Here is an 11,058-nt window from a genome sequence, read left to right on the forward strand (position 1 = left end):
GCTACATACCCTCCGTGTAAACCCGACGCGTTCGTGAGGGGGGGCCACAACCCGGAGACGCGTGCCGCCTCTTCGGACATGCCACAACACCACCCCGCATGTATGAGGGTCTGGTACGACGCTCCGGTGGCGTTGCTACCCCCCCAGGGCCCCCGTCCCGGCTAACCCTGTAGCGTTTGACCACGGGATCTAGCCCTTTGACTTTGCACGGACGGGCTTTGACCAGTGGACCTCTCCACCCGGTTGTGTTAGGTCGGCCCAGAGGAACACTTTGGAGAAACATCCGGGCCAAACCCATAGCTACATCCACTCCGTGTAGACCCGACGCGTCCGTTTCCCCCCTCCAGGTGCCGGCGGCGGCGGCGTCCGTGAGGGGGGGGGCACACCCCGGAGACGCGTGCTGGGCGTTTGCAACCGCCTCAACACTTCTAGATTTGTGAGAGGCCGCCTACGCAAGATTTGACGGTATGCTAGCCCCCGGAGGCCGCCGGCCACAGTCGTAGACGTGCGAAGAGCAATCCGCGTAGAGGGAAGTGTTCACATACTTCTCCATCACAAAAAATTATGAAAAATTACCATCAGTCCTATAGCACATGTGCCCACGTTGTGTAAAAAACTCATGATTTTATCGCGCTCCAAGTATTTAATAATATTCACGCTGCATCGTTACCGCAGAACGTCTACTACCGTTTCATTGCCGTCCGTGAGGGGGGGCCACAACCCGGAGACACGTGCCGCCTCTTCGGACATGCCACAACACCACCCCGCATGTATGAGGGCCCGGTACGACGCTCCGGTGGCATTGCTACCCCCCCAGGGCCCCCGTCCCGGCTAACCCTGTAGCGTTTGACCACGGGATCTAGCCCTTTGACTTTGCACGGACGGGCTTTGACCAGTGGACCTCTCCACCCGGTTGTGTTAGGTCGGCCCAGAGGAACACTTTGGAGCAACATCCGGGCCAAACCCACAGCTACATCCACTCCGTGTAGACCCGATGCGTCCGTTTCCCCCCTCCAGGTGCCGGCGGCGGCGGCGTCCGTGAGGGGGGGGGCACACCCCGGAGACGCGTGTTGGGCGTTTGCAACCGCCTCAACACTTCTAGATTTGTGAGAGGCCGCCTACGCAAGATTTGACGGTATGCTAGCCCCCGGAGGCCGCCGGCCACAATCGTAGACGTGCGAAGAGCAATCCGCGTAGAGGGAAGTGTTCAGATACTTCTCCATCACAAAAAATTATGAAAAATTACCATCAGTCCTATAGCACATGTGCCCACGTTGTGTAAAAAACTCATGATTTTATCGCGCTCCAAGTATTTAATAATATTCACGCTGCATCATTACCGCAGAACGTCTACTACCGTTTCATTGCCGTCCGTGAGGGGGGGCCACAACCCAGAGACGCGTGCCGCCTCTTCGGACATGCCACAACACCACCCCGCATGTATGAGGGCTCGGTACGACGCTCCGGTGGCATTGCTACCCCCCCAGGGCCCCCGTCCCGGCTAACCCTGTAGCGTTTGACCACGGGATCTAGCCCTTTGACTTTGCACGGACGGGCTTTGACGAGTGGACCTCTCCACCCGGTTGTGTTAGGTCGGCCCAGAGGAACACTTTGGAGCAACATCCGGGCCAAACCCACAGCTACATCCACTCCGTGTAGACCCGACGCGTCCGTTTCCCCCCTCCAGGTGCCGGCGGCGGCGGCGTCCGTGAGGGGGGGGCACACCCCGGAGACGCGTGCTGGGCGTTTGCAACCGCCTCAACACTTCCAGATTTGTGAGAGGCCGCCTACGCAAGATTTGACGGTATGCTAGCCCCCGGAGGCCGCCGGCCACAATCGTAGACGTGCGAAGAGCAATCCGCGTAGAGGGAAGTGTTCAGATACTTCTCCATCACAAAAAATTATGAAACATTACCATCAGTCCTATAGCACATGTGCCCACGTTGTGTAAAAAACTCATGATTTTATCGCGCTCCAAGTATTTAATAATATTCACGCTGCATCGTTACCGCAGAACGTCTACTACCGTTTCATTGCCGTCCGTGAGGGGGGCCACAACCCGGAGACGCGTGCCGCCTCTTCGGACATGCCACAACACCACCCCGCATGTATGACGGCCCGGTACGACGCTCCGGTGGAATTGCTACCCCCCAGGGCCCCCGTCCCGGCTAACCCTGTAGCGTTTGACCACGGGATCTAGCCCTTTGACTTTGCACGGACAGGCTTTGACCAGTGGACCTCTCCACCCGGTTGTGTTAGGTCGGCCCAGAGGAACACTTTGGAGCAACATCCGGGCCAAACCCACAGCTACATCCACTCCGTGTAGACCCGACGCGTCCGTTTCCCCCCTCCAGGTGCCGGCGGCGGCGGCGTCCGTGAGGGGGGGGGCACACCCCGGAGACGCGTGCTGGGCGTTTGCAACCGCCTCAACACTTCCAGATTTGTGAGAGGCCGCCTACGCAAGATTTGACGGTATGCTAGCCCCCGGAGGCCGCCGGCCACAGTCGTAGACGTGCGAAGAGCAATCCGCGTAGAGGGAAGTGTTCAGATACTTCTCCATCACAAAAAATTATGAGAAATTACCATCAGTCCTATAGCACATGTGCCCACGTTGTGTAAAAAACTCATGATTTTATCGCGCTCCAAGTATTTAATAATATTCACGCTGCATCGTTACCGCAGAACGTCTACTACCGTTTCATTGCCGTCCGTGAGGGGGGCCACAACCCGGAGACGCGTGCCACCTCTTCGGACATGCCACAACACCACCCCGCATGTATGAGGGCCCGGTACGATGCTCCGGTGGCATTGCTACCCCCAGGGCCCCCGTCCCGGCTAACCCTGTAGCGTTTGACAACGGGATCTAGCCCTTTGACTTTGCACGGACGGGCTTTGACCAGTGGACCTATCCACCCGGTTGTGTTAGGTCGGCCCAGAGGAACACTTTGGAGCAACATCCGGGCCAAACCCACAGCTACATCCACTCCGTGTAGACCCGACGCGTCCGTTTCCCCCCTCCAGGTGCCGGCGGCGGCGGCGTCCGTGAGGGGGGGGCACACCCCAGAGACGCGTGCTGGGCGTTTGCAACCGCCTCAACACTTCTAGATTTGTGAGAGGCCGCCTACGCAAGATTTGACAGTATGCTAGCCCCCGGAGGCCGCCGGCCACAGTCGTAGACGTGCGAAGAGCAATCCGCGTAGAGGGAAGTGTTCAGATACTTCTCCATCACAAAAAATTATGAAAAATTACCATCAGTCCTATAGCACATGTGCCCACGTTGTGTAAAAAACTCATGATTTTATCGCGCTCCAAGTATTTAATAATATTCACGCTGCATCGTTACCGCAGAACGTCTACTACCGTTTCATTGCCGTCCGTGAGGGGGGGCCACAACCCGGAGACGCGTGCCGCCTCTTCGGACATGCCACAACACCACCCCGCATGTATGAGGGCCCGGTACGACGCTCCGGTGGCATTGCTACCACCCAGGGCCCCCGTCCCGGCTAACCCTGTAGCATTTGACCACGGGATCTAGCCCTTTGACTTTGCACGGACGGGCTTTGACCAGTGGACCTCTCCACCCGGTTGTGTTAGGTCGGCCCAGAGGAACACTTTGGAGCAACATCCGGGCCAAACCCACAGCTACATCCACTCCGTGTAGACCCGACGCGTCCGTTTCCCCCCTTCAGGTGCCGGCGGCGGCGGCGTCCGTGAGGGGGGGGCACACCCCGGAGACGCGTGCTGGGCGTTTGCAACCGTCTCAACACTTCTAGATTTGTGAGAGGCCGCGTATGCAAGATTTGACGGTATGCTAGCCCCCGGAGGCCGCCGGCCACAATCGTAGACGTGCGAAGAGCAATCCGCGTAGAGGGAAGTGTTCAGATACTTCTCCATCACAAAAAATTATGAAAAATTACCATCAGTCCTATTGCACATGTGCCCACGTTGTGTAAAAAACTCATGATTTTATCGCGCTCCAAGTATTTAATAATATTCACGCTGCATCGTTACCGCAGAACATCTACTACCGTTTCATTGCCGTCCGTGAGGGGGGCCACAACCCGGAGACGCGTGCCGCCTCTTCGGACATGCCACAACACCACCCCGCATGTATGAGGGCCCGGTACGACGCTCCGGTGGCATTGCTACCCCCCAGGGCCCCCGTCCCGGCTAACCCTGTAGCGTTTGACCACGGGATCTAGCCCTTTGACTTTGCACGGACGGGCTTTGACCAGTGGACCTCTCCACCCGGTTGTGTTAGGTCGGCCCAGAGGAACACTTTGGAGCAACATCCGGGCCAAACCCACAGCTACATCCACTCCGTGTAGACCCGACGCGTCCGTTTCCCCCCTCCAGGTGCCGGCGGCGGCGGCGGCCATGAGGGGTGGGGGCACACCCCGGAGACGCGTGCTGGGCGTTTGCAACCGCCTCAACACTTCCAGATTTGTGAGAGGCCGCCTAGGCAAGATTTGACGGTATGCTAGCCCCCGGAGGCCGCCGGCCACAGTCGTAGACGTGCGAAGAGCAATCCGCGTAGAGGGAAGTGTTCAGATACTTCTCCATCACAAAAAATTATGAAAAATTACCATCAGTCCTATATCACATGTGCCCACGTTGTGTAAAAAACTCATGATTTTATCGCGCTCCAAGTATTTAATAATATTCACGCTGCATCGTTACCGCAGAACGTCTACTACCGTTTCATTGCCGTCCGTGAGGGGGGCCACAACCCGGAGACGCGTGCCGCCTCTTCGGACATGCCACAACACCACCCCGCATGTACGAGGGCCCGGTACGATGCTCCGGTGGCATTGCTACCCCCAGGGCCCCCGTCCCGGCTAACCCTGTAGCGTTTGACCACGGGATCTAGCCCTTTGACTTTGCACGGACGGGCTTTGACCAGTGGACCTCTCCACTCGGTTTTGTTAGGTCGGCCCAGAGGAACACTTTGGAGCAACATCCGGGCCAAACCCACAGCTACATCCACTCCGTGTAGACCCGACGCGTCCGTTTCCCCCCTCCAGGTGCCGGCGGCGGCGGCGTCCGTGAGGGGGGGGGCACACCCCAGAGACGCGTGCTGGGCGTTTGCAACCGCCTCAACACTTCTAGATTTGTGAGAGGCCGCCTACGCAAGATTTGACGGTATGCTAGCCCCCGGAGGCCGCCGGCCACACTCGTAGATGTGCGAAGAGCAATCCGCGTAGAGGGAAGTGTTCAGATACTTCTCCATCACAAAAAATTACGAAAAATTACCATCAGTCCTATAGCACATGTGCCCACGTTGTGTAAAAAACTCATGATTTTATCGCGCTCCAAGTATTTAATAATATTCACGCTGCATCGTTACCGCAGAACGTCTACTACCGTTTCATTGCCGTCCGTGAGGGGGGACCACAACCCGGAGACGCGTGCCGCCTCTTCGGACATGCCACAACACCACCCCGCATGTATGAGGGCCCGGTACGACGCTCCGGTGGCATTGCTACCCCCCCAGGGCCCCCGTCCCGGCTAACCCTGTAGCGTTTGACCACAGGATCTAGCCATTTGACTTTGCACGGACGGGCTTTGACCAGTGGACCTCTCCACCCGGTTGTGTTAGGTCGGCCCAGAGGAACACTTTGGAGCAACATCCGGGCCAAACCCACAGCTACATCCACTCCGTGTAGACCCGACGCGTCCGTTTCCCCCCTCCAGGTGCCGGCGGCGGCGGCGTCCGTGAGGGGGGGGCACACCCCGGAGACGCGTGCTGGGCGTTTGCAACCGTCTCAACACTTCTAGATTTGTGAGAGGCCGCGTACGCAAGATTTGACGGTATGCTAGCCCCCGGAGGCCGCCGGCCACAATCGTAGACGTGCGAAGAGCAATCCGCGTAGAGGGAAGTGTTCAGATACTTCTCCATCACAAAAAATTATGAAAAATTACCATCAGTCCTATTGCACATGTGCCCACGTTGTGTAAAAAACTCATGATTTTATCGCGCTCCAAGTATTTAATAATATTCACGCTGCATCGTTACCGCAGAACGTCTACTACCGTTTCATTGCCGTCCGTGAGGGGGGCCACAACCCGGAGACGCGTGCCGCCTCTTCGGACATGCCACAACACCACCCCGCATGTATGAGGGCCCGGTACGATGCTCCGGTGGCATTGCTACCCCCCAGGGCCCCCGTCCCGGCTAACCCTGTAGCGTTTGACCACGGGATCTAGCCCTTTGACTTTGCACGGACGGGCTTTGACCAGTGGACCTCTCCACCCGGTTGTGTTAGGTCGGCCCAGAGGAACACTTTGGAGCAACATCCGGGCCAAACCCACAGCTACATCCACTCCGTGTAGACCCGACGCGTCCGTTTCCCCCCTCCAGGTGCCGGCGGCGGCGGCGTCCGTGAGGGGAGGGGCACACCCCGGAGACGCGTGCTGGGCGTTTGCAACCGCCTCAACACTTCTAGATTTGTGAGAGGCCGCCTACGCAAGATTTGACGGTATGCTAGCCCCCGGAGGCCGCCGGCCACAGTCGTAGACGTGCGAAGAGCAATCCGCGTAGAGGGAAGTGTTCAGATACTTTTCCATCACAAAAAATTATGAAAAATTACCATCAGTCCTATAGCACATGTGCCCACGTTGTGTAAAAAACTCATGATTTTGTCGCGCTCCAAGTATTTGATAATATTCACGCTGCATCGTTACCGCAGAACGTCTACTACCGTTTCATTGTCGTCTGTGAGGGGGGGCCACAACCCGGAGACGCGTGCCGCCTCTTCGGACATGCCACAACACCACCCCGCATGTATGAGGGCCCGGTATGACGCTCCGGTGGCATTGCTACCCCCCCCAGGGCCCCCGTCCCGGCTAACCCTGTAGCGTTTGACCACGGGATCTAGCCCTTTGACTTTGCACGGACGGGCTTTGACCAGTGGACCTCTCCACCCGGTTGTGTTAGGTCGGCCTAGAGGAACACTTTGGAGCAACATCCGGGCCAAACCCACAGCTACATCCACTCCGTGTAGACCCGACGCGTCCGTTTCCCCCCTCCAGGTGCCGGCGGCGGCGGCGTCCGTGAGGGGGGGGCACACCCCGGAGACGCGTGCTGGGCGTTTGCAACCGCCTCAACACTTCTAGATTTGTGAGAGGCCGCCTACGCAAGATTTGACGGTATGCTAGCCCCCGGAGGCCGCCGGCCACAGTCGTAGACGTGCGAAGAGCAATCCGCGTAGAGGGAAGTGTTCAGATACTTCTCCATCACAAAAAATTATGAAAAATTACCATCAGTCCTATAGCACATGTGCCCATGTTGTGTAAAAAACTCATGATTTTATCACGCTCCAAGTATTTAATAATATTCACGTTGCATCGTTACCGCAGAACGTCTACTACCGTTTCATTGCCGTCCGTGAGGGGGGCCACAACCCGGAGACGCGTGCCGCCTCTTCGGACATGCCACAACACCACCCCGCATGTATGAGGGCCCGGTACGACGCTCCGGTGGCATTGCTACCCCCAGGGCCCCCGTCCCGCCTAACCCTGTAGCGTTTGACCACGGGATCTAGCGCTTTGACTTTGCACGGACGGGCTTTGACCAGTGGACCTCTCCACCTGGTTGTGTTAGGTCGGCCCAGAGGGACACCGGGAAGCAACATCCGGGCCAAACCGACAGCTACATCCACTCCGTGTAGACCCGACGCGTCCGTTTCCCCCCTCCAGGTGCCGCCGGCGGCGGCGTTTGTGAGGGGGGGGGCACACCCCGGAGACGCGTGCTGGGCGTTTGCAACCGCCTCAACACTTCCAGACTTGTGAGAGGCCGCCTACGCAAGATTTGACGGTATGCTAGCCCCCGGTGGCCGCCGGCCACAGTCGTAGACGTGCGAAGAGCAATTCGCGTAGAGGGAAGTGTTCAGATACTTCTCCATCACAAAAAATTATGAAAAATTACCATCAGTCCTATAGCACATGTGCCCACGTTGTGTAAAAAACTCATGATTTTATCGCGCTCCAAGTATTTAATAATATTCACGCTGCATCGTTACCGCAGAACGTCTACTACCGTTTCATTGCCGTCCGTGAGGGGGGCCACAACCCGGAGACGCGTGCCGCCTCTTCGGACATGCCACAACACCACCCCGCATGTATGACGGCCCGGTACGACGCTCCGGTGGAATTGCTACCCCCCAGGGCCCCCGTCCCGGCTAACCCTGTAGCGTTTGACCACGGGATCTAGCCCTTTGACTTTGCACGGACGGGCTTTGACCAGTGGACCTCTCCACCCGGTTGTGTTAGGTCGGCCCAGAGGAACACTTTGGAGCAACATCCGGGCCAAACCCACTGCTACATCCACTCCGTGTAGACCCGACGCGTCCGTTTCCCCCCTCCAGGTGCCGGCGGCGGCGGCGTCCATGAGGGGGGGGCACACCCCGGAGACGCGTGCTGGGCGTTTGCAACCGCCTCAACACTTCCAGATTTGTGAGAGGCCGCCTACGCAAGATTTGACGGTATGCTAGCCCCCGGAGGCCGCCGGCCACAGTCGTAGACGTGCGAAGAGCAATCCGCGTAGAGGGAAGTGTTCAGATACTTCTCCATCACAAAAAATTATGAAACATTACCATCAGTCCTATAGCACATGTGCCCACGTTGTGTAAAAAACTCATGATTTTATCGCGCTCCAAGTATTTAATAATATTCACGCTGCATCGTTACCGCAGAACGTCTACTACCGTTTCATTGCCGTCCGTGAGGGGGGCCACAACCCGGAGACGCGTGCCACCTCTTCGGACATGCCACAACACCACCCCGCATGTATGAGGGCCCGGTACGATGCTCCGGTGGCATTGCTACCCCCAGGGCCCCCGTCCCGGCTAACCCTGTAGCGTTTGACCACGGGATCTAGCCCTTTGACTTTGCACGGACGGGCTTTGACCAGTGGACCTCTCCACCCGGTTGTGTTAGGTCGGCCCAGAGGAACACTTTGGAGCAACATCCGGGCCAAACCCACAGCTACATCCACTCCGTGTAGACCCGACGCGTCCGTTTCCCCCCTCCAGGTGCCGGCGGCGGCGGCGTCCGTGAGGGGGGGGGCACACCCCCGAGACGCGTGCTGGGCGTTTGCAACCGCCTCAACACTTCTAGATTTGTGAGAGGCCGCCTACGCAAGATTTGACAGTATGCTAGCCCCCGGAGGCCGCCGGCCACAGTCGTAGATGTGCGAAGAGCAATCCGCGTAGAGGGAAGTGTTCAGATACTTCTCCATCACAAAAAATTACGAAAAATTACCATCAGTCCTATAGCACATGTGCCCACGTTGTGTAAAAAACTCATGATTTTATCGCGCTCCAAGTATTTAATAATATTCACGCTGCATCGTTACCGCAGAACGTCTACTACCGTTTCATTGCCGTCCGTGAGGGGGGGCCACAACCCGGAGACGCGTGCCGCCTCTTCGGACATGCCACAACACCACCCCGCATGTATGAGGGCCCGGTACGACGCTCCGGTGGCATTGCTACCACCCCAGGGCCCCCGTCCCGGCTAACCCTGTAGCGTTTGACCACGGGATCTAGCCCTTTGACTTTGCACGGACGGGCTTTGACCAGTGGACCTCTCCACCTGGTTGTGTTAGGTCGGCCCAGAGGAACACTTTGGAGCAACATCCGGGCCAAACCCACAGCTACATCCACTCCGTGTAGACCCGACGCGTCCGTTTCCCCCCTTCAGGTGCCGGCGGCGGCGGCGTCCGTGAGGGGGGGGGGCACACCCCGGAGACGCGTGCTGGGCGTTTGCAACTGTCTCAACACTTCTAGATTTGTGAGAGGCCGCGTACGCAAGATTTGACGGTATGCTAGCCCCCGGAGGCCGCCGGCCACAATCGTAGACGTGCGAAGAGCAATCCGCGTAGAGGGAAGTGTTCAGATACTTCTCCATCACAAAAAATTATGAAAAATTACCATCAGTCCTATTGCACATGTGCCCACGTTGTGTAAAAAACTCATGATTTTATCGCGCTCCAAGTATTTAATAATATTCATGCTGCATCGTTACCGCAGAACGTCTACTACCGTTTCATTGCCGTCCGTGAGGGGGGCCACAACCCGGAGACGCGTGCCGCCTCTTCGGACATGCCACAACACCACCCCGCATGTATGAGGGCCCGGTACGACGCTCCGGTGGCAATGCTACCCCCCAGGGCCCCCGTCCCGGCTAACCCTGTAGCGTTTGACCACGGGATCTAGCCCTTTGACTTTGCACGGACGGGCTTTGACCAGTGGACCTCTCCACCCGGTTGTGTTAGGTCGGCCCAGAGGAACACTTTGGAGCAACATCCGGGCCAAACCCACAGCTACATCCACTCCGTGTAGACCCGACGCGTCCGTTTCCCCCCTCCAGGTGCCGGCGGCGGCGGCGTCCGTGAGGGGGGGGGGGCACACCCCGGAGACATGTGCTGGGCGTTTGCAACCGCCTCAACACTTCCAGATTTGTGAGAGGCCGCCTACGCAAGATTTGACGGTATGCTAGCCCCCGGAGGCCGCCGGCCACAGTCGTAGACGTGCGAAGAGCAATCCGCGTAGAGGGAAGTGTTCAGATACTTCTCCATCACAAAAAATTATGAAAAATTACCATCAGTCCTATATCACATGTGCCCACGTTGTGTAAAAAACTCATGATTTTATCGCGCTCCAAGTATTTAATAATATTCACGCTGCATCGTTACCGCAGAACGTCTACTACCATTTCATTGCCGTCCGTGAGGGGGGCCACAACCCGGAGACGCGTGCCGCCTCTTCGGACATGCCACAACACCACCCCGCATGTATGAGGGCCCGGTACGACGCTCCGGTGGCATTGCTACCCCCAGGGCCCCCGTCCCGGCTAACCCTGTAGCGTTTGACCACGGGATTTAGCCCTTTGACTTTGCACGGACGGGCTTTGACCAGTGGACCTCTCCACCCGGTTGTGTTAGGTCGGCCCAGAGGAACACTTTGGAGCAACATCCGGGCCAAACCCACAGCTACATCCACTCCGTGTAGACCCGACGCGTCCGTTTCCCCCCTCCAGGTGCCGGCGGCGGCGGCG

The sequence above is a fragment of the Triticum dicoccoides genome, chromosome 1B (assembly GCF_002162155.2).
Source record: "Triticum dicoccoides isolate Atlit2015 ecotype Zavitan chromosome 1B, WEW_v2.0, whole genome shotgun sequence".
In the NCBI taxonomy this organism is placed as follows: Eukaryota; Viridiplantae; Streptophyta; class Magnoliopsida; order Poales; family Poaceae; genus Triticum; species Triticum dicoccoides.